We start from the raw sequence: 12,608 nt of genomic DNA on the forward strand, positions 1-12,608 counted from the left end.
TGTGTGTCTGCGTGTATGTGTGCATGTGTGTGTGAGCATGTGTTTCTGTGTGTGTGTGGGTGTGTGTGAGCATGTGTGTCTGCGTGTATGTGTGCGTGTGTGAGCGTGAGTGTCTGCATATATGTGTGTGTGTGTGTGTGTGAGTGTGTGTCTGCGTGTATGTGTGTGATTGTGTGTGAGCATGTGTGTCTGTGTGTGTGTGCGTGTGTGTTTGAGCATGTGTATCTGCGTGTATGTGTGCATGTGTGTGTGAGCATGTGTGTCTGCGTGTATGTGTGTGTGTGAGCATGTGTGTCTGCATGTATGTGTGTGTGTGAGCATGTGTGTCTACGTGTATGTGTGCGTGAGCATGTGTGTCTGCGTGTATGTGTGCATGTGTGTGTGAGCATGTGTGTCTGTGTGAATGTGTGCGTGAGCATGTGTGTCTGCGTATATGTGTGCGTGTGTGTGAGCATTTGAGTCAGCGTGTATGTGTGTGTGTGTGTGAGCATGTGTGTCTGCGTGTATGTATGCGTGTATGTGTGCGTGTGTCTGCGTGTATGTGTGCATGTGTGTGAGCATGTGTGTCTGCGTGTATGTGTGTATGTGTGAGCATGTGCGTCTGTGTGTATGTATGCGCGTGTGTGTGAGCATGTGTGTCTGCGTGTATGTGTGCATGTGTGTGAGCATGTGTGTCTGTGTGTATGTATGCGTGTGTGTGAGCATGTGTGTTTGCGTGTATGTGTGCGCATGTGTGAGCATGTGTGTGTGCATGTGTGTGAGCATGTGTGTCTGCGTGTATGTGTGCGTGTGTGTGAGCATTTGAGTCTGCGTGTATGTGTGTGTGTGTGTGAGCATGTGTGTCTGCGTGTATGTATGCATGTGTGTGAGCATGTGTCTGTGTGTATGTATGCGTGTGTGTGTGAGCATGTGTGTCTGCATGTAAGTGTGCATGTGTGTGAGCATGTGTGTCTGCGTGTACGTGTGCGTGTGTCTGCGTGTATGTGTGCATGTGTGTGAGCATGTGTGTCTGCGTGTATGTGTGCGTGTGTGTGTGTCTGTGTGTATGTGTGCGTGTGTGTGAGCATGTGTGTCTGCGTGTATGTGTGCATGTGTGTGTGAGCGTGTGTGTCTGCGTGTATGCGTGCATGTGTGTGTGAGCGTGTGTGTCTGCGTGTATGTGTGCATGTGTGTGTGAACATGTGTGTCTGCGTGTATGTGTGCGTGTGTGTGAGCATGTGTGTCTGTGTGTATGTATGCATGGGTGTGTGAGCGTGTGTGTCTCCGTGTATGTGTGCATGTGTGTGTGAGCATGTGTTTCTGTGTGTGTGGGTGTGTGTGAGCATGTGTGTCTGCGTGTATGTGTGCGTGTGTGTGAGCATGTGTGTCTGCATGTATATGTGCATGTATGTGTGCGCATGTGTGTCTGCATGTATGTGTGCGTGTGTGTGTCTGTGTGTACATGTGCATGTGTCTGTGTGTATGTGTGCATGTGTGTGAGCATTTGTGTCTGCATTTATGTGTGCGTGTGTGTGTGAGCATGTGTGTCTGCGTGTATGTGTGTATGTGTGAGCATGTGTGTCTGTGTGTATGTATGCGCGTGTGTGTGAGCATGTGTGTCTGCGTGTATGTGTGCATGTGTGTGAGCATGTGTGTCTGTGTGTATGTATGCGTGTGTGTGAGCATGTGTGTTTGCGTGTATGTGTGCGCATGTGTGAGCATGTGTGTGTGCGTGTGTGTGAGCATGTGTGTCTGCGTGTATGTGTGCGTGTGTGGGCATGTGTTTCTGTGTGTATGTGTGCGTGTGTGTGTGAGCGTGTGTGACTGCGTGTATGTGTGCATGTGTGTGTGTCTGCGTGTATGTGTGCGTGTGTGTGTGAGCGTGTGTGTCTGCGAGTATTTGTGCATGTGTGTGAGCATGTGTGACTGTGTGTAAGTATGCATGTGTGTGTGAATGTGTGTGTCTGCGTGTGTGTGCATGTGTGTGTGAGCATGTGTTTCTGTGTGTGTGTGGTTGTGTGTGAGCATGTGTGTCTGCATGTATGTGTGCATGTGTGAGCATGTGTGTCTGCGTGTATGTGTGCGTGTGAGCATGTGTGTCTGTGTGCATGTGTGCGTGTGTGTGAGCGTGTGTGTCTGCATGTATGTGTGTGTGTGTGTGAGCGTGTGTGTGTGCATGTATGTGTGCATGTGTGTGAGCATGTGTGTCTGCATGTATGCGTGTGATTGTGTGTAAGCATGTGTGTCTGCGTGTATGTGTGCGTGTGTCTTTGTGTATGTGTGCGTATGTGGGCATGTGTTTCTGCGTGTATGTGTGCGTGTGTGTGTGAGCATGTGTGACTGCGTGTATGTGTGTGTGTGTGTGAGCGTGTGTGTGTGCATGTATTTGTGCGTGTGTGTGAGCATGTGTGTCTGCATGTATGCGTGTGATTGTGTGTAAGCATGTGTGTCTGCGTGTATGTGTGCGTGTGTGTGTGTCTTTGTGTATGTGTGCATATGTGGGCATGTGTTTCTGCGTGTATGTGTGCGTGTGTGTGTGAGCATGTGTGACTGTGTGTATGTGTGCATGTGTGTGTGTCTGCGTGTATGTGTGCATGTGTGTGAGCATGTGTGACTGCGTGTATGTGTGCGTGTGTGTGTGTGTCTGTGTGTATGTGTGCATGTGTGTGTGAGCGTGTGTGTCTGCGTGTATGTGTGCGATTGTGTGTGGGCGTGTCTGCGTGTATGTGTGCGTGTGTGTGTGAGCATGTGTGTCTGCGTGTATGTGTGCGTGCGTGTGTCTGTGTGTATGTGTGTGTGAGCATGTGTGTCTGTGTGTGTGTGTGCATGTGTGTGTGAGCATGTGTGTCTGCGTGTATGTGTGTGTGTGAGCATGTGTGTCTGTGTGTATGTGTGCATGTGTGTGTGAGCATGTGTGTCTGCGTTTCTGCGTACTATTGTGTGTGAGCATGTGTGTCTGGGTGTATGTGTGCGTGTGTGTGTGTCTTTGTATATGTGTGCGTGTGTGGGCATGTGTGTCTGCGTGTTTGTGTGCGTGTGTGTGTGAGCGTGTGTGACTGCGTTTATGTGTGAGCGTGTGTGTCTGCGTGTGTGTGTGTGAGCATGTATGACTGCGTGTATGTGTGCGTGTGTGTGTGTGTCTGTGTGTATGTGTGCGTGTGTGTGTGTGAGCGTGTGTGTCTGCATGTATGTGTGCGATTGTGTGTGAGCGTCTGTGTCTGCGAGTATGTGTGCGTATGTGTGTGAGCATGTGTGACTGCGTGTATGGGTGCGTGTGTGTGTCTGCGTGTATGTGTGCATGTGTGTGTGAGCATGTGTATCTGCGTGTTTGTGTGCATGTGTGTGTCTGCGTGTATGTGTGTGTGTGAGCATATGTGTCTGTGTGTATGTGTTCGTGTGTGAGCATATGTGTCTGCATGTATGTGTGCATTTGTGTGTGTGTCTGTGTGTATGTGTGCATGTGTGTTTGAGTGTGTGTGTGTATCTGTGTGTGAGCATGTGTGTGTGAGTGTGTATGTCTGCGTGTATGTGTGCGATTGTGTGTGAGCGTGTGTGACTGCGTGTATGTGTGTGTGTGTGTCTGCATGTATGTGTGCATGTGTGTGTGAGCGTGTGTGTCAGCGTGTATGTGTGCGTGTGTGTGTGTGAGCATGTGTGACTGTGTGTATGTGTGCGTGTTTGTGTGTGTGTCTGCGTGTATGTGTGCGTGTGTGTGAGTTTGTGTGTCTGTGTGTATGTATGCATGTGTGTGTGAGCGTGTGTGTCTCCGTGTATGTGTGCTTGTGTGTGTGAGCATGTGTTTCTGTGTGTGTGTGGGTGTGTGTGAGCATGTGTGTCTGCATATATGTGTGCGTGTGTGTGAGTGTCTGTCTGCGTTTATGTGTGCGTGTGTGTGAGCGTGTGTGTCTGCATGTATGTGTGCGATTGTGTGTGAGCATGTGTGTCTGTGTGTGTGTGTGTCTGCATGTATGTGTGCGTGTGTGTGTGAGCGTGTGTGTCTGCATGTATGTGTGCGTGTGTGAGCATGTGTGTCTGTGTGTATGCGTGCGTGTGAGCATGTGTGTCTGTGTGTATGTGTGTGTGTGTGAGTGTGTGTCTGTGTGTATGTGTGCGTGTGTGTGAGCGTGTGTGTCTGCATGTATGTGTGCATGTATGTGTGAGCGTGTGTTTCTGCGTGTATGTGTGCGATTGTGTGTGAGCATGTGTGTGTGTGTGTATGCGTGTGTGTTTGAGCATGTGTGTCTGCGTGTATGTGTGTGTGTGTGAGCGTGTGTGTGTGCATGTATGTGTGCGAGTGTGAGAGCATGTGTGTCTGCATGTATGTGTGCGATTGTGTGTAAGCATGTGTCTGCGTGTATGTGTGCGTGTGTGTGTGTCTTTGTGTATGTGTGCGTATGTGGGCATGTGTTTCTGCGTGTATGTGTGCGTGTGTATGTGAGCATGTGTGACTGAGTGTATGTGTGCGTGTGTGTGTGTCTGTGTGTATGTGTGCAATTATGTGTGAGCGTGTGCCTTTGTGAATGTGTGCGTGTGTGTGAGCATGTGTGTGTGTCTGCGTGTATGTGTGCGTGTGTCTGTGTGTATGTGTGCGTGTGTGTGAGCATGTGGTGTCTGTGTGTATGTATGCATGTGTGTGTGAGCGTGTGTGTCTGCGTGTATGTGTGCACGTGTGTGTGAGCATGTGTTTCTGTGTGTGTGTGGGTGTCTGTGAGCATGTGTGTCTGCGTGTATGTGTGTGTGTGTGAGCGTGTGTGTCTGCATATATATGTGCGTGTGTGTGAGTGTGTGTCTGCGTGTATGTGTGCGTGTGTGTGAGCGTGTGTATCTTCATGTATGTGTGCGATTGTGTGTGAGCGTGTGTTTCTGCGTGCATGTGTGCGATTGTGTGTGAGCATGTGTGTCTGTGTGTGTGTGTGCGTGTGTGTTTGAGCATGTGTATCTGCGTGTATGTGTGCATGTGTGTGTGAGCATGTGTGTCTGCGGGTATGTGTGTGTGTGAGCATGTGTGTCTGTGTGCATGTATGCATGTGTGTGTGAGTGTGTGTGTCTGCATGTATGTGTGTGTGTGTGTGTGAGCATGTGTGTCTGCGTGTATGTGTGCGTGTGTGAGCGTGTTTGTCTGCATATATGTGTGCGTATGTGTGAGTGTCTGTCTGCGTTTATGTGTGCGTGTGTGTGAGCGTGTGTGTCTGCATGTATGTGTGCGATTGTGTGTGAGCATGTGTGTCTGTGTGTGTGTGTGTGTCTGCATGTATGTGTGCGTGTGTGTGTGAGCGTGTGTGTCTGCATGTATGTGTGCGTGTGTGTGTGAGCATGTGTGACTGCGTGTATGTGTGCGTGTTTGTGTGAGTGTCTGCGTGTATGTGTGTGTGTGAGCATGTGTGTCTGTGTGCATGTATGCATGTGTGTGTGAGTGTGTGTGTCTGCGTGTATGTGTGCATGTGTGTGTGAGCATGTGTTTCTGTGTGTGTGGGTGTGTGTGAGCATGTGTGTCTGCATGTATGTGTGCGTGTGTGAGCATGTGTGTCTGTGTGTATGCGTGCGTGTGAGCATGTGTGTCTGTGTGTATGTGTGTGTGTGTGAGTGTGTGTCTGTGTGTATGTGTGTGTGTGTGTGAGCGTGTGTGTCTGCATGTATGTGTGCATGTATGTGTGAGCGTGTGTTTCTGCGTGTATGTGTGCGATTGTGTGTGAGTATGTGTGTGTGTCTGTGTGTGCGTGTGTGTTTGAGCATGTGTGTCTGCGTGTATGTGTGTGTGTGTGTGAGCGTGTGTGTGTGCATGTATGTGTGCGAGTGTGAGAGCATGTGTGTCTGCATGTATGTGTGCGATTGTGTGTAAGCATGTGTCTGCGTGTATGTGTGCGTGTGTGTGTGTCTTTGTGTATGTGTGCGTATGTGGGCATGTGTTTCTGCGTGTATGTGTGCGTGTGTATGTGGGCATGTGTGACTGCGTGTATGTGTGCGTGTGTGTGTGTGTCTGTGTATATGTGTGCAATTATGTGTGAGCGTGTGCCTTTGTGAATGTGTGCGTGTGTGTGAGCATGTGTGTGTGTCTGCGTGTATGTGTGCGTGTGTGTGTGTCTGTGTGTATGTGTGCGTGTGTGTGAGCATGTGGTGTCTGTGTGTATGTATGCATGTGTGTGTGAGCGCGTGTCTGCGTGTATGTGTGCATGTGTGTGTGAGCATGTGTTTCTGTGTGTGTGTGGGTGTGTGTGAGCATGTGTGTCTGCGTGTATGTGTGCGTGTGTGAGCGTGTGTGTCTGCATATATATGTGCGTGTGTGTGAGTGTGTGTCTGCGTGTATGTGTGCGTGTGTGTGAGCGTGTGTATCTGCATGTATGTGTGCGATTGTGTGTGAGCGTGTGTTTCTGCGTGCATGTGTGCGATTGTGTGTGAGCATGTGTGTCTGTGTGTGTGTGCGTGTGTGTTTGAGCATGTGTATCTGCGTGTATGTGTGCATGTGTGTGTGAGCATGTGTGTCTGCGGGTATGTGTGTGTGTGTGAGCATGTGTGTCTGCATGTATGTGTGTGTGTGTGTGAGCATGTGTGTCTGCGTGTATGTGTGCGTGTGTGTGTGTGAGCATGTGTGACTGTGTGTATGTGTGTGTGAGCGTGTGTGTCTCCGTGTATGTGTGCGTGTGTGTGAGCATGTGTGTCTGTGTGTATGTGGGTGTGTGTGAGCATGTGTGTCTGCGTGTATCTGTGCGATTGTGTGTGAGCATGTGTGTCTGTGTGTGTGTGTGTGTCTGCATGTATGTGTGCGTGTGTGTGTGAACATGTGTGTCTGCGTGTATGTGTGTGTGTGAGCATGTGTGTCTGTGTGTATGTATGCATGTGTGTGTGAGTGTGTGTGTCTGCGTGTATGTGTGCATGTGTGTGTGAGCATGTGTTTCTGTTTGTGTGTGGGTGTGTGTGAGCATGTGTGTCTGCATGTATGTGTGCATGTGTGAGCATGTGTGTCTGTGTGTATGCGTGCGTGTGAGCATGTGTGTCTGTGTGTATGTGTGTGTGTGTGTGAGTGTGTGTCTGTGTGTATGTGTGCGTGTGTGTGAGCGCGTGTGTCTGCATGTATGTGTGCATTTGTGTGTGAGCGTGTGTTTCTGCGTGTATGTGTGCGATTGTGTGTGAGCATGTATGTGTGTGTGTGCGTGTGTGTTTGAGCATGTGTGTCTGCGTGTATGTGTGTGTGTGAGCGTGTGTGTGTGCATGTATGTGTGCGTGTGTGTGTGAGCATGTGTGTCTGCATGTATGCGTGCGATTGTGTGTAAGCATGTGTGTCTGCGTGTATGTGTGCGTGTGTGTGTGTCTTTGTGTATGTGTGCGTATGTGGGCATGTGTTTCTGCGTGTATGTGTGCGTGTGTGTGTGAGCATGTGTGACTGCGTGTATGTGTGCATGTGTGTGTGTCTGCGTGTATGTGTGCATGTGTGTGAGCGTGTGTCTGTGTGTATGTGTGCGATTGTGTGTGAGCGTATCTGCGTGTATGTGTGCGTGTGTGTGTGAGCATGTGTGTCTGCGTGTATGTGTGTGTGTGTGTGTCTGCGTGTATGTGTGCATGTGTGTGTGAGCATGTGTGTCTGTGTGTGTGTGTGCATGTGTGTGTGAGCATGTGTGTCTGCGTGTATGTGTGTGTGTGAGCATGTGTGTCTGCGTGTATGTGTGCATGTGTGTGTGAGCATGTGTGTCTGCGTTTATGCGTACGATTGTGTGTGAGCATGTGTGTCTGCGTGTATGTGTGCGTGTGTGTGTGTCTTTGTATATGTGTGCGTGTGTGGGCATGTGTATGTGAGCGTGTGTGACTGCGTTTATGTGTGTGTGTGTGTGTGTCTGCGTGTATGTGTGCGTGTGTGTGTGAGCGTGTGTGTCTGCGTGTGTGTGTGAGCATGTATGACTGCATGTATGTGTGCGTGTGTGTGTCTGTGTGTATGTGTGCATGTGTGTGTGAGCGTGTGTGTCTGCATGTATGTGTGCGTATGTGTGTGAGCATGTGTGACTGCGTGTATGTGTGCGTTTGTGTCTGCGTGTATGTGTGCGTGTGTGTGTCTGCGTGTATGTGTGCATGTGTGTGTGAGCGTGTGTATCTGCATGTTTGTGTGCATGTGTGTGTGTCTGCGTGTATGTGTGCGTGTGTGAGCATGTGTCTGCATGTATGTGTGCATTTGTGTGTGTGTCTGTGTGTATGTGTGTTTGAGTGTGTGTGTGTATCTGTGTGTGAGCATGTGTGTGTGTGTATGTCTGCGTGTATGTGTGCGATTGTGTGTGAGCGTGTGTGACTGCGTGTATGTGTGCGTGTGTGTCTGCATGTATGTGTGCGATTGTGTGTGAACGTGTGTGTCTGTGTGTATGTGTGCGTATGTGTGTCAGCATGTGTGAGTGCGTGTATGTGTGCGTGTGTGTGTGTCTGCGTGTATGTGTACTTGTGTGTGTGAGCGTGTGTCTGCGTGTATGTGTGCATTTGTGTGTGTGTCTGCCTGTATGTGTGTGTGTGTGTTTGAACGTGTGTGTGTGTGAGCGTGTGTGAGTGCATGATGTGTGCATGTGTGTGAGTGTGTGTGTCTGCGTGTATGTGTGCGTTTGTGTGTGTGTCTGCGTGTATGTGTGCGTGTGTGTGTTTGAGCGTGTGTGTGTGTGAGCATGTGTGTCTGTGTGTGTGTGTGCGTGTGTGTTTGAGCATGTGTATCTGCGTGTATGTGTGCATGTGTGTGTGAGCATGTGTGTCTGCGGGTATGTGTGTGTGTGTGAGCATGTGTGTCTGCATGTATGTGTGTGTGTGTGTGTGAGCATGTGTGTCTGCGTGTATGTGTGCATGTGTGTGTGAGCATGTGTGTCTGTGTGAATGTGTGCGTGAGCATGTGTGTCTGCGTGTATGTGTGCATGTGTGTGTGAGCATGTGTGTCTGTGTGTATGTGTGCGTGTGTGTGAGCATTTGTGTCTGCGTGTATGTGTGTGTGTGTGACCATGTGTGTCTGCGTGTATGTATGCGTGTGTGTGAGCATGCGTGTCTGTGTGTATGTATGCGTATGTGTGTGAGCATGTGTGTCTGCATGTAAGTGTGCGTGTGTGTGAGCATTTGTGTCTGCGTGTATGTGTGCGTGTGTCTGCGTGTATGTGTGCATGTGTGTGAGCATGTGTGTCTGCGTGTATATGTGCGTGTGTGTGTGTCTGTGTGTATGTGTTCGTGTGTGTGAGCATGTGTGTCTGCGTGAATGTGTGCATGTGTGTGTGAGCGTGTGTGTCTGCGTGTATGTGTGCATGTGTGTGTGAACATGTGTGTCTGCGTGTATGTGTGCATGTGTGTGTGAGCATGTGTTTCTGTGTGTGTGTGGGTGTGTGTGAGCATGTGTGTCTGCGTGTATGTGTGCGTGTGTGTGAGCATGTGTGTCTGTGTGTATGTATGCATGTGTGTGTGAGCGTGTGTGTCTCCGTGTATGTGTGCATGTGTGTGTGAGCATGTGTTTCTGTGTGTGTGTGGGTGTGTGTGAGCATGTGTGTCTGTGTGTATGTGTGTGTGTGTAAGCATGTGTGTCTGCGTGTATGTGTGCGTGCATGTGAGCATGTGTGTCTGCATGTATATGTGCATGTATGTGTGCGCATGTGTGTCTGCGTGTATGTGTGCGTGTGTGTGTCTGTGTGTACGTGTGCATGTGTCTGCGTGTATGTGTGCATGTGTGTGAGCATTTGTGTCTGCATGTATGTGTGCTTGTGTGTGTGAGCATGTGTGTCTGCGTGTATGTGTGTGTGTGAGCATGTGTGTCTGTGTGTATGTATGCACGTGTGTGTGAGCATGTGTGTCTGTGTGTATGTGTGCATGTGTGTGAGCATGTGTGTCTGTGTGTATGTATGCGTGTGTGTGAGCATGTGTGTTTGCGTGTATTTGTGCGTGTGTGTGAGCATGTGTGTCTGCGTGTATGTGTGCGTGTGTGTGAGCATGTGTGTCTGCGTGTATGTGTGAGTGTGTGTGAGCATGTGTGGCTGCATGTATGTGTGCGTGTGTGTGAGCATGTGTGTCTGCATGTATGTGTGCGTGTGTGTGAGCATGTGTGTCTGTGTGTATGTGTGCGTGTGTGTGAGCATGTTTGTCTGCATGTATGTGTGCGTGTGTGTGAGCATTTGTGTCTGCATGTATGTGTGCGTGTGTGTGTGAGCGTTTGTGTCTGCAGGTATGTGTGCGATTGTGTGTGAGCGTGTGTGTCTGCGAGTATGTGTGCCTATGTGTGTGAGCATGTGTGACTGCGTGTATGTGTGTGTGTGTGTGTCTGCGTGTATGTGTGCATGTGTGTGTGTCTGCGTGTATGTGTCCGTGTGTGAGCATATGTGTCTGTGTGTATGTGTGCGTGTGTGAGCATATGTGTCTGCATGTATGTGTGCATTTGTGTGTGTGTCTGTGTGTATGTGTGCATGTGTGTTTGAGTGTGTGTGTGTATCTGTGTGTGAGCATGTGTGTGTGAGTGTGTATGTCTGCGTGTATGTGTGCGTGTGTGTGTGTCTGCATGTATGTGTGCGTGTGTGTGAGCGTGTGTGTCTGCGTGTATGTGTGCGTGTGTGTGTGTGAGCATGTGTGACTGTGTGTATGTGTGTGTGAGCGTGTGTGTCTCCGTGTATGTGTGCGTGTGTGTGAGCATGTGTGTCTGTGTGTATGTGGGTGTGTGTGAGCATGTGTGTCTGCGTGTATCTGTGCGATTGTGTGTGAGCATGTGTGTCTGTGTGTGTGTGTGTGTCTGCATGTATGTGTGCGTGTGTGTGTGAGCGTGTGCGTCTGCGTGTATCTGTGCGTGTGTGTGTGAACATGTGTGTCTGCGTGTATGTGTGTGTGTGAGCATGTGTGTCTGTGTGTATGTATGCATGTGTGTGTGAGTGTGTGTGTCTGCGTGTATGTGTGCATGTGTGTGTGAGCATGTGTTTCTGTTTGTGTGTGGGTGTGTGTGAGCATGTGTGTCTGCATGTATGTGTGCATGTGTGAGCATGTGTGTCTGTGTGTATGCGTGCGTGTGAGCATGTGTGTCTGTGTGTATGTGTGTGTGTGTGAGTGTGTGTCTGTGTGTATGTGTGCGTGTGTGAGCGCGTGTGTCTGCATGTATGTGTGCATTTGTGTGTGAGCGTGTGTTTCTGCGTGTATGTGTGCGATTGTGTGTGAGCATGTATGTGTGTGTGTGCGTGTGTGTTTGAGCATGTGTGTCTGCGTGTATGTGTGTGTGTGAGCGTGTGTGTGTGCATGTATGTGTGCGTGTGTGTGTGAGCATGTGTGTCTGCATGTATGCGTGCGATTGTGTGTAAGCATGTGTGTCTGCGTGTATGTGTGCGTGTGTGTGTGTCTTTGTGTATGTGTGCGTATGTGGGCATGTGTTTCTGCGTGTATGTGTGCGTGTGTGTGTGAGCATGTGTGACTGCGTGTATGTGTGCATGTGTGTGTGTCTGCGTGTATGTGTGCATGTGTGTGAGCATGTGTCTGTGTGTATGTGTGCGATTGTGTGTGAGCGTATCTGCGTGTATGTGTGCGTGTGTGTGTGAGCATGTGTGTCTGCGTGTATGTGTGTGTGTGTGTCTGCGTGTATGTGTGCATGTGTGTGTGAGCATGTGTGTCTGTGTGTGTGTGTGCATGTGTGTGTGAGCATGTGTGTCTGCGTGTATGTGTGTGTGTGAGCATGTGTGTCTGCGTGTATGTGTGCATGTGTGTGTGAGCATGTGTGTCTGCGTTTATGCGTACGATTGTGTGTGAGCATGTGTGTCTGCGTGTATGTGTGCGTGTGTGTGTGTCTTTGTATATGTGTGCGTGTGTGGGCATGTGTATGTGAGCGTGTGTGACTGCGTTTATGTGTGTGTGTGTGTGTGTCTGCGTGTATGTGTGCGTGTGTGTGTGAGCGTGTGTGTCTGCGTGTGTGTGTGAGCATGTATGACTGCATGTATGTGTGCGTGTGTGTGTCTGTGTGTATGTGTGCATGTGTGTGTGAGCGTGTGTGTCTGCATGTATGTGTGCGTATGTGTGTGAGCATGTGTGACTGCGTGTATGTGTGCGTTTGTGTCTGCGTGTATGTGTGCGTGTGTGTATCTGCATGTTTGTGTGCATGTGTGTGTGTCTGCGTGTATGTGTGCGTGTGTGAGCATGTGTCTGCATGTATGTGTGCATTTGTGTGTGTGTCTGTGTGTATGTGTGTTTGAGTGTGTGTGTGTATCTGTGTGTGAGCATGTGTGTGAGTGTGTATGTCTGCGTGTATGTGTGCGATTGTGTGTGAGCGTGTGTGACTGCGTGTATGTGTGCGTGTGTGTCTGCATGTATGTGTGCGATTGTGTGTGAGCGTGTGTGTCTGTGTGTATGTGTGCGTATGTGTGTCAGCATGTGTGAGTGCGTGTATGTGTGCGTGTGTGTGTGTCTGCGTGTATGTGTACTTGTGTGTGTGAGCGTGTGTCTGCGTGTATGTGTGCATTTGTGTGTGTGTCTGCCTGTATGTGTGTGTGTGTGTTTGAACGTGTGTGTGTGTGAGCGTGTGTGAGTGCATGATGTGTGCATGTGTGTGAGTGTGTGTGTCTGCGTGTATGTGTGCGTTTGTGTGTGTGTCTGCGTGTATGTGTACTTGTGTGTGTGAGCGTGTGTCTGCGTGTATGTGTGCATTTGTGTGTGTGTCTGCCTGTATG

General features: G+C 49.5%; 1 protein-coding gene across 1 annotated transcript in view; it reads right to left on the bottom strand.

Annotated features, from left to right (window-relative positions):
• LOC121269325 (SWI/SNF-related matrix-associated actin-dependent regulator of chromatin subfamily B member 1-like) overlaps positions 1–12,608 on the bottom strand; it is a 274,005-nt gene that overhangs the window by 247,071 nt on the left and 14,326 nt on the right. The gene's annotated exons all lie outside the window — the stretch shown is intronic.

Source organism: Carcharodon carcharias, chromosome 24, assembly GCF_017639515.1.
Source record: "Carcharodon carcharias isolate sCarCar2 chromosome 24, sCarCar2.pri, whole genome shotgun sequence".
NCBI classification, from domain to species: domain Eukaryota; kingdom Metazoa; phylum Chordata; class Chondrichthyes; order Lamniformes; family Lamnidae; genus Carcharodon; species Carcharodon carcharias.